Raw genomic sequence first — 18,044 nt, 5'->3', positions numbered from 1 at the left:
AGATTTGATCGATTCGTTAGTATATTGACGACACAAGCTCAGTTTAAGAAATGAGCTGCTTTAGGTGCGTGTGCCAGGGAGAAGGATGTAGTGCTATGTCTAGGGCCCACTTCCAACGCCACTGCGGTCAGGGTGGTGGATGGAATTAATGAGTTTCAAAGCTACCGCTCATGCACGAAGAATTTTCCATTTGCTCGCTTGTGTACTCCAGTACAGAAGCGATCAAATAGAAGACTCTTCGTTACGGTACGGTAAGGAACTTCGTACTTCGGTACGTAGGATAAGTATACTGCCAGGATGGTTTAACGTATTTCAGGAAATCACCTAGCTCTCCCAAAAATTCCCGGTCAGGCGCATTGAAAAAAGAAACAAAGAAAAGAAAACTCTAAAGAAATAGTTTGACTCGTTTACTTGGACGTGGCAGCTTGGTTGTGGTTGTCGTTGTAGTCGTTGTCGTTGTAGTCGTTGTTGTCGTTGTAGTCGTTGTTGTCGTCGTAGTCGTTGTTGTCGTCGTAGTCGTTGTTGTCGTCGTAGTCGTTGTTGTCGTTGTTGTCGTTGTGGTCGTTGTAGTCGTTGTTGTCGTCGTAGTCGTTGTACTTGTCGGTGCTGTGCCGATCGTGCAAGGACATTAACACATTCAGTCATATGCACTAGCTTGCTGCGCCTGAAAATCATTAATAGGTACATACCTGGGAGAGGAACAGGATTGATAGGGTAATCCAGTTCAGAATCGGGTGTAGGATCCGGCTTAGAACCTGAAGCTGCGAATTGCATCAAATACACTCAGTGGTCATTCAATCCCATCAAACACACTTCTTTCGCATTTTACTGGACCCTTGGTTGTTGTACAATATCTACAATCTGTTCAGAAATAATTTAAAGGAGCACAGAGGTGACTCCCAAGGTTTTTCGTTCTTCGGTGCAGAGTGTTGTCCAGCCAATGAAGCCAAAGAACGACGAGTAGGTTACCGCGAGCGAGCGCGAGGGCTCTGTTCCGCACACATTTGAAAAATCGCAGAAAAAGCACATCGCAGAAAAAGAGGACGTCGTGACGTATGCTACTCCCCTTACGTCACCAGTGACGTACAGCAGCACAGCTGATGCATGTAGAAGTGGAGCGTCAGCAGCGAAGAAAAAACAAAGAAACAAAGCACGGAGCCTTCACCACGTCACGAGCGCATCGTCTTGGCCGTCTGCGGCTTACTCCGAGCGAATATATTTTGCATGGTGACTCCTGGAGGACAGCTTGACAGACTAGCTAGGATTTCGAGTGATGTTAAATGTCGCCTCACTGCCCCTTCAAAAGCCTGTACCACCGCTCCTGTTCGCCATGCGCGAAAGTTCATCCGACCGAATGTACAAAACCTTTCACAAAACCTGGTCTGACGGAACGACGCATCACGTGAATTCTTTGCTTATTTACTGTGTTACCGTATGCAGTAGGTGGCGGATATGTCTACTACACCATAGGCTTGTCTCTCCCTTGTCTCTGTTCACGTGACTGAGGTCAACAACGGTAAGCAGTTTTTTTTTTGTTTTTTTTTCTCCACTCATGACCTAGTCTCTCTTGACCTGGAGGCGCTGTTCGCTGCAACAATGCCATCTCCGCCGAAAAACTACAAAATTCAGTCGCAGAGGGAGATACAGCCCATGGAACCAGATCCACATTTTTTTACAGCTCCAAGACTCCCTGAACGAATCGAACTGAAGTCAAGGAACTGAATGTTTTTTAGCACGCCTGTTTCCATCGAGTCAAGTTGTGTGTTACAGAGTGTCCCAGCTAAGTTGCATATATGACGGATATTCTCTTCAGGAGGTACGGAAGATTTGATTGACTCCGAAATGGGAGAGGGTGACCAGAGACGAAACCAAAATAACAAGATGTTATTTTGGTACCTGAGCGCGGAGTTCCAGCTCGCATTCGGTCGCGCGTCCACGCTTATCACAGTCTCCTAATCTATCGTCTGGAAAGACAAAAATGTGGAAGCGGCGTGTTCGAGCGCTCGAACGACTGAAGGCATTTCAATTCAGAAAAATTCATTTTCCAGTCATGTGTCCACCGCGAGGTTCCTCCTATACCATTATTTGGATTGGAACATGTTGTATTGGTCATGCCAGTACGGGCGGAGAGTGGAACATGCTTGAAATATAAAATTGTTGAGAAAGAGCTTCACTGGATGACACACATGAGAAAGACAATAAGCGTTTCAGTATTGTGACCCCTGGGCTCATTTAAGCTGTCACCTTGAGCATTCCTTGTGATGGCAAAAAATGAGCTTGCTGGCTAATCTCAATGGGCATCCTACTTCTCATGAACTTCTTACCCTGGAAGGACTGTTTCGGACCATAAAGTATGAGAAGTCGGGAACGGCGAGCGCGCGAGCAAGTAGCACGAGTAAAATATATGCAACGCAGGGATGAAGGCTTAGGAGGGGATGCGTCCCATTGCCATAGTAGCGGGTTGCCTGGGTTGTAAGTAGTTCCCGCTCGTCGCCAAAATATGGTGTGGTGTCTTACACCGAATGTACAGGGCAGAGCCCAGTTACGCAGCCTGACTCCATCGTTCCATTCCCAAACCTTTTATTGCACGCGCCTCGAGCCATCATGACGATGCCTCGCCGATACCACACCCAGCTTCCTTGTCGACATGTGCACATGGTGTCCCCTGTTGGAAAATATACGCCTTCACTTTTCAAAAGTCCAGCTCACCTTCAACCGTGACCAGGAACAACAGAAACGCATTCATTTCACGTGTGCCAACTTCGAACAACAATGAGAATCGACAACATTGAATGTTCATCTGTGGACAGTAATACCCGACCAAATACTGAGGTACATCTTTTAGGAACCAGTTATTTCTGCGCCTTTTTCACTGTACCACTTCAGCAACAAACACACAAAACGTGGCCACGTCGTCACACAAACGTTGCTGCCACGAATGATGTTTCTAGACCTGCGTGATTGTCCTCCAGACCGTGACTGGTCCACCAAGACCGGTTCGTGACCAAGAGTAAACCCCCGAACACACACAAATAAAACTGGACGCGCGGCATTCATCACAATGCGGATGTCTGAACTGCAAGACAATCACGACTCCCGTCGTCTGCTTTGGGAGCTGGCCTGCGCATGCTCTTGGGGTTACGTGAGCGGTCACATGGTAGACAGGAGCATCCAAGAATGCAATGCGAAGGCTGGCACGCCCGTCCCAATGGCAAAAAGTTGGAAGGGCCGCTCCTGTGTTTCCTTCCTCCAATGATTGGTCGACAATCTTTTGAAATCGCATTTTCTACGCGCATGTGCCTGTAGCGTCTCGGCCGTTTCAGCATAGTTTCATTATATCACGACCGGCACGGCGTCCTGCTGTTTTCCGTGGCGTCAGTCGGCAGAACAGTTTGCAGAAATATGTTCACCGGTTAATTCTTGCGTCATTGTGTGTGTACACGTGTTGTGCTGTTTCTGGACTCAACTATTATCCCACGAAGTGTCTATCAATTGCGGGACCGTAATGCTTCATGAGTTATAGCGTGAATAACAAGTTAGGGCGCCGTTGGATTTCGAGGACTGACAGCAAAGTCAGGATTACGTGCCACAGAAGCGCTTTCCGCTTCGCTGTAATGTATGATGAACCGCAAGCAGCGAAAAAAGATGCACATCATGAAATGGTATGCACTCACGAGGCTGGCTCGGTATTAGAAGTTGAACAGTGTGTTCGTTCTGCTTCAGGTTCGAACTTTCTTGCAGTGTGTCAGCAACGCAGCGGGCTTTGTACGCACAGTGCACCCATGTATCAGATCTGTGAATCAGTGCCTTGTGTCAAATAAATGTTTCTTTTAGCCCAAAATGGCTTTAGTTATTTTGAATACCGAATAACGGCGGCAGGTCTGGAATCCAGTAGAAGGCGATGGTAGCCAGGACCGGCCGAAAGGCTAGCCGAACATTGCACGGTGACTTCTTGCGGCTCCTGATTGCGGCTCCTGAAAATGCCGCTCCTGATTGGCAGACTGGTCATGCATAACATCCACCACGTTGCAGTTTCATTGGTCGTCTGGCCAGTGTTGTGTGAATTATCTCAAACTATCGGCTCTATTGGGAGCTGTTGGAGCCTGGCGCAGCGTCGCGCGTTCTCCACTCGCCCCTCCTTCCCTCCTTTGCTCACCACTCACCGCGCATGCCCGCCGCGTCGTGACTAGAGATAGACGGCGATTCTTGCATACCGAGAACTATAATGGGTAAGCATAAAAAGTAGAGAAAGAGGGACGTAGGCCGCACAATTGCACCCGGTCACACCACGCCACTGAGTTGATCACGACTTTCGAATGCCGCTGCAAAGCCACCTCTCGTGTGTCCCGCGAAGTACGTAAACCACGAATCATTATCACTGTCTATCTCGGGGAATATCCGATACATACAGCCGTATTTCCAAACCACCCGCAACTTCGCCCTCAAGGGACAACTGGGCTACGGGTACCCTCAGGGCGAACATCCCCTCAATGGAGCGCGCCCTCAGCCAAGGGCTGCGCGTCGCGAGGCCCGAAAAGGATTCGACCCGATTCCTCATAGAATGAAACAGAAGCGCATGCGCAGGACCGCGCTTCATTTCCGCTTCCTACGGCTGATGTCTGGTACTTAGGTATCGGCTGTTCTGCTTCCGTTTGGCTTGCAAACTTCATGTCCGTCTAGTGTTCCCATGGCTCCACGTGAAAAACACAGTGTAGAGGAGCGGGGGACGCTTCTAGGCCTGGTTGAGAAGCATAAAGGGGTTAATGAAAACAAACAAAAAAATCCGGAAGCGCATCACTTGGGGCGAAAGCCTGGGCACAGTTAGCGAGGGTGTTTAACGCTCAGGGAATAGGGTCTCACTGTAGGTCAATTAAAGAGGCTTTTAGAAAACAAAAGTCAAAGCAATGAATAACAAAGTGCCAAATGTACAATCCTGGAGGGGCACCGGCAGCGGGGCGGCAAGCTTCTCTTGCGACCCAACATCGGAGAGGGCATCGCGGGTCATGCCACATCTGAACTTCCGTATACCGCATTTTTTAAGCAAAATTTGTTCAACTGTTGCGTACTGCGGATATGATTTGTAGTCGAGTAGCAAGATCGTAACAATAGCTGGAAAGTGGCAGTCGTGCAGCGGGGGATCCGGACGGCGAGACGATTCGTTGGTGCCGGAGTCTGCGGCTATGCTTAATCCAGGGAGAGCAACCTCCATCACCTTGTCTGCATACTCAGTCAGCTGGGGAAGTGGCAAACCGCCGGCAGTGGAGAGGACCATAGCCGGCAGCCTATGCAGGAGCAATTCCCGGAGCAGGGATTCATCAAAAGTGGCTGCTATGTCAGCGAGAAGGTTCTGCATGGCTCTGAGCAGCTGATTCGGTGTACGGTCGTCGAGCTCTTCAGCCGTTAAGGCCTAAACGCATGGAGCGTTTTCATAGTTCGGTTTAGTCTCAGCACGTAGATGTTTCGGCAAACCTCGAACCAGACCTTGGTGACTCATGCGAGTCAAAATACCGTAATTTAAATGGCACATCCTACGATGCCAGAGGAGGAAGTCCGCTTTCGCTGAATCCACCGTAGCATTAATTGTGAATTGGGGGGAAGCTTGCAGTCTGTAGATGCCTCATTTTCTTAACCCGGAAAAAACGAATCTGCCCCCTCGGTATGCAGTACAACTATCTCCCACGAACGTTAGCTTGATTCCATTTTCGGTCAGTTTGGAGACGAAGATGAGGTTGTCGGCCAGACCTGGCACGTAGAGCACATCCTTGGCCTTTAAGGTATGCACACTGTGCTCTGTTCGTACCTTAAAAATGACACATCCGACTCCGCGAGCATCAATGACATTCCCGTCGGCCATAACGACCTGTCTTGGTTCTTCCTCACGAAAACCAGTTAAGAAATCTCGTTGTCCCGTCATGTGGTGGCTTGCTCCCGAGTCGATGGACCACGACCAAGAACGGCAGTTTTCTCAGGACACACCTTGATTCCTGTGAAAGGCTGCAGTTGCGCCAAAAGCAAATTCCTCGTGGTCGTTCTCATCTGGACATGTGTTAGCTGCAAATCTCGCGATCCTTGCTCGTGGTTTGTTCACTTGTGCGCGTCCTGTGTCGCGATTAGGTCTTGGCCCTGGCGTGTCCCTGTGACGCCTTGCATCCTTCTTCATGAAGCACTCGCGTGCCATGTGTCCTGCCCTTCAGCAATTATAGCACCGGAAGGTACCTCGGCTCTGGGGATCAGGTTTGTCATGCACAAGCTTGGCTTTGCACACTGAGTCTTCGGGAGTCGTCCCCCGTCTCAATTCTTCTTGGAGGAGTGCGTATTTTACGCGCTCTGGTGTGACCTCTCCCATGGAGCACACGTCGAAGCTTCGAGCAACTCCGTAAAAATTTCTTGGCAACCCCTGGAGCGCTACCCAGGCAATTTCGGAGTCTTCCAGGGAATCCCCCAAAGTGCGCAGCTCTTCAGATATAGTCTCAACACGATGCATGTAGAGGGAAGCGTTGTCTCCTTTCTCCCACTTGATTCCATTTAGTTGCCGGCGCAAAAACAATCTTCGTTCAAGAATGCGTCCTCTGTTGACTTCTCCCAACTTCGTCCAGACTCCTTTCGCCGTTGTCTGATTGATTACGTATGCCGCTTGAGACGAAGACAAGGTCTGTACTATGGCATTCAGTGCCTCCATATCCTTCGTGTCCCATCTTGTTCTCTCTGCCTCTTCTCCTGGCCGTTCCGTCGTTATGACTGACCACCATCCCTTCGTCTTCGTACTTGCTCACCTTGAATCTCCAAATGGGATGATTTTTACCTTCCAATTTTTTCTACGTAACTTGGTCCAACATTCGCTGTACCTTCGGAAGTCATCCCGATGTAGAGTAGTCGCAGTCGTCCCAACTCAGTCACGGTTCAAAGTACATATGAAGCGAGTTCTGGACCCATAACCTTTGTTGAATTAACTCGGTCATATGCTTCGTTCATTCAGCCCGAGCAACCACCCAGTCCGTGATCCGTTCCAGAATGAGCGGGCCGTTTTAGCTGGCTCCCTCTGCCTTTATTCACACACAGACAAAGATGAAGTAAAACGAAAACAAAACAAAACCCGAAGTAGAGTTGATACCTAGTAGTTTGCAATGTGTTAGTCAACAACCATCAACATGTAAGCAAGATCCCACAACGCATTCGAGCGGCAGTGACTTGAAGTTTACTTACATACCTTGGAGCGAATGCTCGGTTTAAAATCTGGGCGCGGAATCGCCTTCAGCTATGATTCTTTGAGAGCTTCATCCTTTGGAAACGAGAACACATGTACTATTTTGCCCTCGTCGTCGTTGTCTCGACGGCGAAGAACGCAGCACCGGCCCATGTGGAACTGACTCACCAACATAGTTTCGGTTAACGGACACTGCCTATCTCTACACAGAGCGTTCCAAAAGCATACGTACCTGTCACTTGAGAAACCTGACAATGCAGTACGCGACGCACAGGCCAAAATCGAACTCGGGATCAGGCTCGGGATCGTCACACGCAGGGAGAGGGAAGGCCGACGAGGCCTTGTGTTATCTAGGTGGTGTTGCCTTGAGGCGGTCGTATGGAGTGGTGCCGGGCGGGCCCGATATGTAGTCGGAGACATCCATGGCGATCTCGGTTGGCATGGATGGCTATATGCCGGCACTGGGTCAACTGGTTGGTGATGCCAGCGAGGAGAAATTGAGCCTCAACTTGCTGAAACCAGATGAACGGGCTCCGGTGCCAACGTGGCGACAGCCGAACAGCGATGTGGCCCATCGCTGGTGATGTTGGATGGATGGCTTGGGCAGATGCGGGAGAGCGGGCAGTACGAAAATTAGGTTCCTCAGTGCCTGAGGGATCGCCGGGGTTCTCCATGGTCGAGTTCTTATCGGGTCACCAGACTGTAGGGGCTATGCTAAAGAAGTGCTCGCTACAACAGCTGAATCGGAACTGAAGGTTTATTTGGGCGGGCTAAGCCCGTGAAAAAAGGAAGAGCGTGGAAACGCGCCACGAGAAAGCATGGTGCCAACTTCGTCGAAGCGGGGTGCCACGAAATTCCCATTGCTTGCGTCGGCTCACCGGAAAAACGGTGGCGGTGGCCGGTTTTCCGTCGAGAATTCGTCGTATGCGGTTACCGCTTTACTGTCCCTGACACCCAGCATGTGAGGGTGTTGCAAAAAATCGGGGGGGGGGGGGGGGGGGCAGGATGCACAGTTCGTAGGGAGTGCGTAGAGAGTTAGGGGTCTGGCGCTAAACATGTGGGGCTGTTCAGGGTGCAGGGGCTGCTGGATAAATCAATTGACTCCTCGATTTCTCATACCTTCTGGCCAGACAGAGTCATTATGATGTAACAGAAATTAATGAGAAATAGCATAGCTGTTGGGATCTGCGTCACCAAGAGTTGCATTATTATAGCCATCAGCGAATGGTAAAGGGAACACTGTAAATTAACACAGAGGTCCCTTTACATTACATTTTGTATTGCACCGGCCACAGAAAAAAGGCGTTCGACGCCACTGCCAGTGGCCGGTATGCCAAAGCAGACCTCCGCTAGACGACCCAGCTTATGATATCGACTGGTGTCGTGTTTCCAAAAGGTACAGGCATTTTGCTCATCATAGTCCTCCGCAAGATACTCGTCAAGTTCAGACGTCTGCCGAACTTCAGGCACGAGGAACGCCGTATCAAGGATACCGTGGATGCCGAGGGCTGTGGAAAGATCCACAGCGTGCTCTGACCGTGCTCGAAATTTCCCAATGCTCTTCTCTTTCCAATCTTTCACGTGTTACAGTGAAGACACAGCATAAATGTTTTCTCGCCGACACTAGAGCTGCCGATAAATTTGAAGTGGTCCTGCAGCCAATCGAGGACAGCGAAGTCACCCATGGCGTGGAGCTCGTCAACGCGATTAGACATGGTTCTTCGCTGCAGAAGTGGCGCAACACCTGTTGCCTGCACCTGCCTGTTGCCTGTTGCCTGCAGTGCCCAAAGGACCCACATCCGAGCTCGAACAGCTTTTTATTGCCATTGCGATCTTTGATTTGCCTATTTTTGGCCCGAAAGCACAATCACAAGAGGAAATTCACGCCCTCCCTGCCTTTGCTGTGTGCAAGGTGCCATGTGCCAACAGTGCAACTACATGGTGATCGCGTGAGTGCGATAATACCTAGATATCACACGAACGGCCTTTGCCTGATATCGTGATCTCATGCAATCACCCTCATTGTGATCGCAGCATGTGCGATCAACTCGTTCGTTCGACGTTCTGATTGCGATAAACACTGGCGCGAGGATGAGTGCGATCCAGTATCGCGCTCATGGTGCACAGCGATCACACGCCATATCAGCCTGAGCGTGAGCGTAGGTCTGCTTCAGCCTCACGCTCGCCTTATCAGATGATCGTGATCGTCAGTTCTTTCGGGCCAAAATGCCGACCTCTGGGTTTAGAGGCACTAAATAAGCTTCGCTTCAGAGTATCTACACTGTGGTTCAAGCGAGAGCAGAGCGCAGAGGGTGCTCGCTGTGGGATAAAGATAAGCGTGTAGGATTGTTGTGCTATAATCCATATATTGTCCACCAGAGCGTCTCGAATATGTCAAGGTGAGCTCAAGGCAGTCAACCTTGATGAGATCATCTCAAGACCTTGATGTCAAGAGAAAAGAACATTTTACCTGCGTACGATAGATGGCATCGTGCACGTGGCGCGGAAACAAGATGCACATGCTCACTCTCGGAACTCAGTGTCGATACTCTGAAGCGTAGCTTATTTAGTGACTCTAGTCGGGCTTAGCTGGGACACCAACATTGGTCTAGAATGTCATCCTTGTTAGAGAGTCCTCATTCCTTCTTGCACGCGTCAACGCCCACTCATTATGTCAACCACACTTCAGTGGCATGCACATGGATTACTGACATTTTTGAATACATTCATTGCAATTTGTAAACTCACTCAATTCGGGGTAGCAGGTGGCAGGGGCATTCCGATCTTCGACAGACCAACAGATTGACAATGTGCCATTCTGAATGATATGATCTGGCTTGCAGTCTTAAGGCAGAACTTCACCACATAGCGCGCTGGAGGCCAACCATTTCGAGAGGTGTTACCTTGGTTTGTGAACACGCAGTTTACGCCTTTTTGTTCAATTATCGTAACTGCAAACGTGTGAAAAAAGGTGTCTGGTTCCCGTTCTAAGACAAATTAGGATCAGAGTAGAATGATGTCATTCGGGGTGATTGTCGGCTGCGAGCGTGATTCGTGGTCATGTTCGGCTTTTACGAGTATGCACTTTAAAAAATTTCTCTGTTGTTTTACGGAAAACGTACAGGGAAACATAACCCAGACGCCGTCCGTAGAATAACAGAGAAGCGGTATAAGTCCCTCCAGCATTAGTCTGTAAAAATAACGGAAACTGGGTTATATTACACGTTTGTTTTCAATTGGTTTACACTCCTATTTTAAAAAGCAGACATTTCGTGTGATATTACACTGACAAGGCAAATTGCTTTACAATCGTTATTGCAATTATCCATGATGTTACCATTACTATTGTTTTTCCTATTTTCTTTTTTTTTTTAGTTTTACAGTTCTATATGTTTTGTAGTTCTATGCAACTAGAATCATGTACATCAGCTCCCAACCACCACATAAATTGCACTTAATTTTCTGGGTGTATGTTATTTGCCGTTCGCATGAGGAGGAACCCATGGAGAGAACAGACGGATGAGGTCAGGCAATACTCAAGCACATATCCATACAATGGCTTTTATTATGATTCTGTGCATACATTGAAAATACAGACAAAGAAAGCACCGAACAGCTAGCTGTGTCCCACAGTACGTTTATGTATATATTATGTCGTACAAATAAAAAAAAGGAAAGAGAAGAAGAGAAAGCAGGCACCAGGTGCATACAGAATGAGTTTGCACCACAGACTGACACGACGCTGTTCTTTTGTTCACCTTTCGTGTAGGGCCATGCTGTCATCCGCGAAGAAACGTGTGCTTCCTTGTGTGTTCACACTTTTGAGGTCTATGTTTACGGTCAGCCAGCTGCAGAAAAAAATGAACGAGAATAAAGTACTGTCAACTTTGTATGATGCTGCATGACTCCACCGGCCCCAGGGTTCATGTACGACGCGTGGTGAGCACCTCACAAAAGTCCGTAACCCTCTACGCTAAAAAAGTGTGACCTCACACGCGAATCACATTTTGCAATGAGGCGCTTCTTACCTTCCTTGTTTATTCCTGCGGAGTTAAGCCCACTAATCAGATATCATGCAAAGCAAGTGCCTCACCGCCACTTAGCGTTCGCATCCATAACAGCGTTCACAACACGGGCATACCGTTGGCGTCAGCCAACGTAGTTTGCCCACTTAGGTAGAAGATTACACTTATGATGGAGAGTCCAGATTCTAAAACCTCGTGAGTATTATTTACAAAAGGACATCAAATCGAGAACTCAAGCACAGTGCCATTTCCAACGGCACACAACACATGTTCCGTGCCCGAAGAACAAAGGGAGATGCACGTGTCACTAAAGTACTCAGTCATTGTCTGATTTACTCACTCATTTGTCGTTCCAACGCAATTGCGTTCGAAGGAGCGGTGCCTCCGTACCAAACGTCACTTTCTAAGTTGTAGGCGTTGTAGGTTAGCGTCGTCTGCGAAACATCGCCACCCGCGAAGCAGCAGCCATCGGCGCGTCGCGAGCACAATGGGACCTGCAATATTGTTTTCGGTTTCGGTTTCAATTCATGCTGTTTCGACATTTAACAACAAGCGAGAAGTCTAGATGTCTGATGTCTTACCTAGAAGTCTGTTCAACGGTGCAATAAGCAGGCCGGTCAGCGCACTGGTCGTTTCACGCGATAGACGCCATATTGGAACAGGAAAACAACTTTTACGCGTTAAAGGACAATTACAGACACGAGCCGTAAAATTTTACAGACTTTTGTCTGCAAAGTCGTCCGTAAAATAAGACCACCTTTTACAGTGATGGGGAGCATTACGCGAATTTTCAGATTCTAGCATTAAAGATCGTTATGTACTGAGTGGGGCTTGGATCAAGATCCCTCCGTGCAACGGAGCCACGATGCGCGTGACACCCAGTGATGGGCAAAGTACCTCAAAATTGTACTTCAAGTAAAGTACCAAGTACCCAATTCCAAATGTACTTCAAGTAAAGTACAAAGTACTACATCAATTTAATTTATCACTTTGCATTTCACTATTTAGTATATTTGTCTTCCTTTTTTGGCAAAACTTCAACGAGCATTCTTGACAAATGCTCTGAAACCATAAAGTCCTAGGTTAAGTGCTAACCCGTGTATATGAACTTAATCAGATGTTATAATTTGCATTTACATGTAGAGAGGTAATCAGTCAGCTGTGGTGCGATTATGCAAAATAGTATTATACCCTGGCTGATCCAAGGTCACCCACCCAGCGTGGTGGTCCGGTACTAATCTTCGGGTATAAGAGGCTGGATAATGTCAGGCGGGGGGAAAGTACAAGCCAACAGAGATTATACATTTATGGACATTCCTTGCTGCTTTTTGGAATACATGTTGAAAAAAGAATACGAAGAAAATTAAAAACGATGAAACATGATGTAAGCTTTCATTTTTATACGACTGTGACATGCAGCAATGTAATCCATGTGACCAATTACAAAAAACGTAAAATGTAAAAATGAAAGCATGTGTGTCTTCCAGAGTATTCATCGTGTAATGCAATCACACACTGTGATATATATTGATTATTAATTGCTAATGAAGGGAACAATATAAAAAAACATAGAACCTTACATTGGCAGAACTGAAATGACAATTCGTCAAGTTATTGTGCTGCCGGTTGCTGTATCATAATGTGTGCGTGTCTTTGCATTCCATTCGTTTTACATAACCATAGAAGCGTTGATACTTTTTTCAACATTTCAAGCCTCTCAACAATAGATTTGCTTCAACAAATATGCTCTTTAAACGCACAAAAATCATTTTGGTAAAATCTCATACTGGGAATCTTGTACAGCATTCCACTATACGCGCTAAAATGACGGCAAGACGACGAAAAGATTTATAGCCCTATCTGTGTGTTTTCGTCGTCTTCTTGTCATTTTAGCGCTTTTAGTAGGGTGCATTTTTGATACTCACTATGATTTTTGTCTCGAGTCCAAGTTTGGGCACTTGAGTACTTGATGGGAAAGTACTCAGAAAAAAGTACTTTAAGTACAGTACAAATTACATGATTTGAAATGTACTTAAAGTAAAGTACAAGTACACAGAAATGTACTTAAAGTACTACTTGAGTATTTGGTACTTCAAGTACTGCCCAACACTGGTGACACCCACTAGTTCTCGAGTGCCTTTGCTCATGGGCGTTCCGAGAAGGGGGGCAAGGGGCAGCTCCAAGGTCGCTTGTGAAAAAGTGCGCTCTTTAGTCATAGGTCGCCATGGTTATTCTCATATGCCATAATAGGAAACTCACCACCACACCACACCAGTACAGCACAGTGCGCAACGTCCGCCTCCACGAAAAAAGGTCGTAAGGGGGGGGGGGTTGCACGCTTGCCCCCCTGGACGCATTTTCCCTCCCCCCCTTCCTTGGAAAAAATCCTGGGAACACCCATACATGAGGAGGAGTAGTTCTTGAGTGCCGCTGCAGTGGCACCACCAGAGGCATTGCTGGAGACGAGTGCATCGCGATGAACACTGCGATGGGATACCGAACCGACGGAGAATGTCTCCGACACAAGCTACGCCCAATGTGGACGTAATGACATTTGCAAACGCACCACGTAGAAAAAAATATGGCGTATAGAATGAATGCGCAACGATGGCATATCGAGACTAGAGGTTTCATTTTGCATACGATTGGGACAAAAAGATCTCCCTTTGTTCTGAAAACTCCAAGTTTTTTAGAGCATTGTCTTTTCTGTTGCTTGGGCCTTCGGAAAAAGAAAAAATCGCTTGCTACTTACATGATGATCCGCCGGCGCCGCTGCTGCTACTGCCACTGCCTCTTCCGCCATTATCCTCTTCAACCCCTTCCAGATAAATAGAAACAGATTGATAGCAACTTGCGCACTGGCTGTGCAGTGGCTTAATGTGTTAAGAGCATGCTCTGCACATAGACATACCCTTTTTCAGGAAATGATGAATTTCTTTCATTAATTGTTCCATCAAAGGGCCTTGTAGGCCATTACATGAGGGTTTAAGTATATGCCGCATTGAAAATATCAACAGTAGCCAAGAGAAGAAAAACAATAACAATCTAGCAAGTGTGCCGCAACCCAGCTGTGGGCTGCCGTTTCGCCCTTATTGGCCCTCATCGCCACAACTCACGGACAAGGTTAAACCGTGGTCAGATACACTTGTGGAGGCCACATCAAAGCCTGAACGTTCACCCTTAATTAGGCGTACTTAAATTAGTATCCTTCAGTTGCTCCCCAGTAAACCAGAAATATCCCAGGTACATCCCAAAGATGTCGCAGAGATCACATACGTCCAAGAGGTCCACCAGACGTTCTCTGGACCTCCACAATGTGACGTTGAAGATCGTCTAACGTTGTATGTCCCAGGGACATCTGCAGGATGTAAAAAAATTGCCCCAGAGGGTGACATTTTTAGCACATATCTGGGGCACGTGATGCGTACTGGAATGGCGTAAGCAAAGAGAAACATTTTGGTTTGATTTCGCAACCTTATTTACAGAGTAATCACATCATAGAAGCTAGTTTGAATTAAAAACAATATTTATGAGGAAGAGAGGCAAGAAGTATCAGCTGTTAAACTCCGGCGTTGTTGGCAGACGAATGAGTTAATTTCAAAGACGTCTTCACCGTTACAAGCGTAGTTCACCCCACGTGTACACTTAATGACCGTGCTCCAACAACTGTCATTTCAGTATACGCTCCGTCTAGTAGCCAGTCCCTCTAGTACCATAGGCCTCCATTGGAAGTGCTCTTACTCGATGGATCACATACAGGGTGTCCCAGAAAACGTGTCACTGAATTGTAATAAAAAGCTACGCAACCTAGAATCATGCGGTCAACGGCATTTGTTTGAGTTTAATTATGTACGTTTTTGTGAAGTGAACTCGGAAATTTGCCAATTTAATGTCATTTTTTACCCCACCAACATGAACAGCATGTCAAGTTTACTCAAATGCATGATAATTGGCACTGATATTCAGTATCTATCCTATCGGGAATAATAGTCGAACATCATGTTTCTCGGAGCACTGCGTATAACACGTGAGGACGTTTTGAACGTTATCGCTTGTCAGTTCGACGAAAGGAGGTTGGAAACCCATGACATGCACATCAGGAGGTGGCAAAAACCTAGTAACAAGCAATGCCGTTGAACGCATCATTCTATATATGTGGCGTAGTTTTTAACTAAAATTCAATGACGTTTTCTGGGACACCCTGTATATGTGTGTACGTGTCCAAGCTGCCCCCCCCCCCCCACGAAAAGGGGTACGCAGTTACGTGGTGTTCCCGATAAGTGTTGTATACTCTGGTCGCATACCGTACAGGATGTAGACTATTCAAAAGTGTTACTAAAATGTGAACAGATAGCAGAAACTGAATAATAATGCATAATGGCGGAGTACATAAGCTAATTTCATACGAAACAGTAAACATCCCATTCACGTCCAGATACCCATCACAGATATTCATGGGATGCCCCCGGATTGCAAAATGAGGAAGAAAGTTTGTTCCCCTGAACTTCCCACGGACGTACACAGGATGTTCACGAACATCTCTGGGACATCCAGCTGTGAAATTCAGTTCTCCAGGATATCCTTGGGACATATTTGGTTTACTGGGTTCCGGCGAACGCCTGCAAATGTTATGTGCCTTAGCGCACCAGGAAATATTTCATTTGAATAAATATTTAAAGGAGCAGTCTAGAGGCCCACAACTTTGTTTCTGTTTTTGATCAGTATGGAATGTTAGGCGGCCGAAAACAGTTTTCCCACAATTAGTGCAACCGTAGCGAAATTGGGACGCCTGCAATAGCTCCCCGAACCTCCCGTGCGCGAAACACCCTCCTTCGCCTTCACGATAGGCACGTGATGAGCGCCACCACGCGCACTATGTGACGCAAGTGGTGAGGACGCTTCTCATTGGACCTGGGATCACATGATCGAGGTGAGCAACATCGCGCTGGCCGGAGCGTCTGCTACCGCTTCGGAGACGCCATTCGTTCTCCGGCTACGTGATGTCCGAAACGGAGGGTTTGAAGGCTGTCCACGACACAACCACGATTTTTTGGGACCGCAGACACCATGGTGCAGCTCGAAATTAACTGCGCTTGTACAGCGAAAACCCCGTGCTTCTCGACAGTGTGCAGCCTGTCCGACTGCGCGGTGAAAACGAACAGGTTGCGCCACAATACCGCCGCCATCGCTTGCTTTCTGCTACTGTGAATTCTGAGATTGCACAGAAGCCACGGATATATTACTCTTGTGATCTTATTTTCTCAGGCTGCATATATGCTTTGTTTTTTTAGAAAACGTGATGTAAATCATATAAATAGAAGTCAACAAACAGCTCGCAATGTTCCTAGCAGACGGTTTTTTCTACGAATGAATAAGGGGCTCTCTACCACCAACGTCACAGTAGAGTGGCTGTGGTCTGCAGTTGGAGCGCTCCGGCTTGTCACCGCGGCAGCAATTTTCCAAATTGCACCGTGGTGAAACAACATTGGACAGAAATATTTTGTGGGAATGCTTTTCACATACTGCTTTACAAGATGACAGCAGTTTTTGGCCATGTTAGATACCACTTTAATGCTCCTTTAATAGGCAGGTTGGTGGATTCACTTGAAAAAATCGAAGCCATTGAAGTGCTTTCTGAGCTCCTTTAAAGTCAAAGAAGCGATTAAGAAACTGAAAACAGGAACTCAGATCGCTTTGCGTAGCCCATAACACTGCCTGTATAGCAATGCGGCATATTCGACATGTTAAACTGCTACACCAGTCCGCTTAACCGTTCGCACGCTTCCCCCCACCCCCACCCCCCAACCCGCCGTTGGTTATATGGGTTGGAAAAGGAGTTGTCGTAAACTCTACACCTACACCTCTACATCTACAGCCTATACTCTCTTTCACTTGGCACCATTATATAAAAATTACATTCGTACATTTTAAACTTTCAGTTTAACTAAACTCATTTCAGTCCTCGTAAATATGTTCAATGGATCATGAAACAGAAAGATCATCAATGTCTGTTGGTTCTCAACATATTATCCGCTCAAGCTCCGTTATTGCAGTGTATCGTTCAGGCATCAATAGGAAAGTCTGAGGTTTCCTAGAGGTTCACTTACCGAACAGATTTGGAGTGAGTAACAGCACAAGGAAAACTATCCCAAGTATGAAGAGGACCAATGAAAGAAGCAAAGCCACCGACCAGTCGGACCTGTGTAAATATGGTATGTTATCGGGACAGACGCGGAGTAGTTATCGACAGCTCCTGACAATTTGATTCCTTTGCCAGTGTCGGGATGAATCACAAAGAACGTATCAGTTCCATTTTCATCAGCTTCACTCACACTTCCAACACCCTTGCGAACGTACACTGGACGACACCTATTACCAAACCTCAAGTGCCTAAGCTATACGGGTATTTCACGAAAAATGACCAAAGCTTAAAAATAGAATAAATGTGTTACGTAAATGAGTCACTGACCTTTAATCAACTACTGACCAGAACAAAAAAAAAAAAAACGAAAACAAAACGAGCAAGGAGCCGCGCGTTCATTCCGATCCCATGCACCTGGTGACGGGTCACTCTAAGTCATCTCTCCTCTAAGTTATGCGGCATCATCCCGGGCCTTCACTTGGGGCAAAGCCTTTGTATTGGTCGAACGACCGACGACCCGTTGGCCAGACGGAGCGAGCGCGCCCGTATGTCGACGTCTCGCCCTCGACTCGCGTGTCAAGCGTCATGCAGCTTCCAGAAAGATGGACGGACGTTGTTGTTCTACCTTTAGTTGCGTCTCAGACGCTGCTGGTGACGGGCTTGCGTGTGCTGA

General features: G+C 47.3%; 1 protein-coding gene across 1 annotated transcript in view; it reads right to left on the bottom strand.

Moving 5' to 3' along the window:
- Positions 1–17,422, bottom strand: part of LOC135399697 (uncharacterized) — a 65,096-nt gene extending 47,674 nt beyond the window's left edge. The window contains exons 1-4 of the mRNA XM_064631429.1: positions 17,337–17,422; positions 13,982–14,047; positions 690–761; positions 412–606 (exon numbers count right to left, since the gene is read on the bottom strand). The gene's annotated coding sequence lies outside the window, so the exon portion shown is untranslated. The remainder of the gene's footprint in view (positions 1–411; positions 607–689; positions 762–13,981; positions 14,048–17,336) is intronic.
- Between the last annotated feature and the right edge of the window lie 622 nt (positions 17,423–18,044).

Source organism: Ornithodoros turicata, chromosome 7 (genome assembly GCF_037126465.1).
Source record: "Ornithodoros turicata isolate Travis chromosome 7, ASM3712646v1, whole genome shotgun sequence".
Lineage (NCBI taxonomy): Eukaryota > Metazoa > Arthropoda > Arachnida > Ixodida > Argasidae > Ornithodoros > Ornithodoros turicata.
This window is presented reverse-complemented; position numbering and strand designations above follow the sequence as displayed.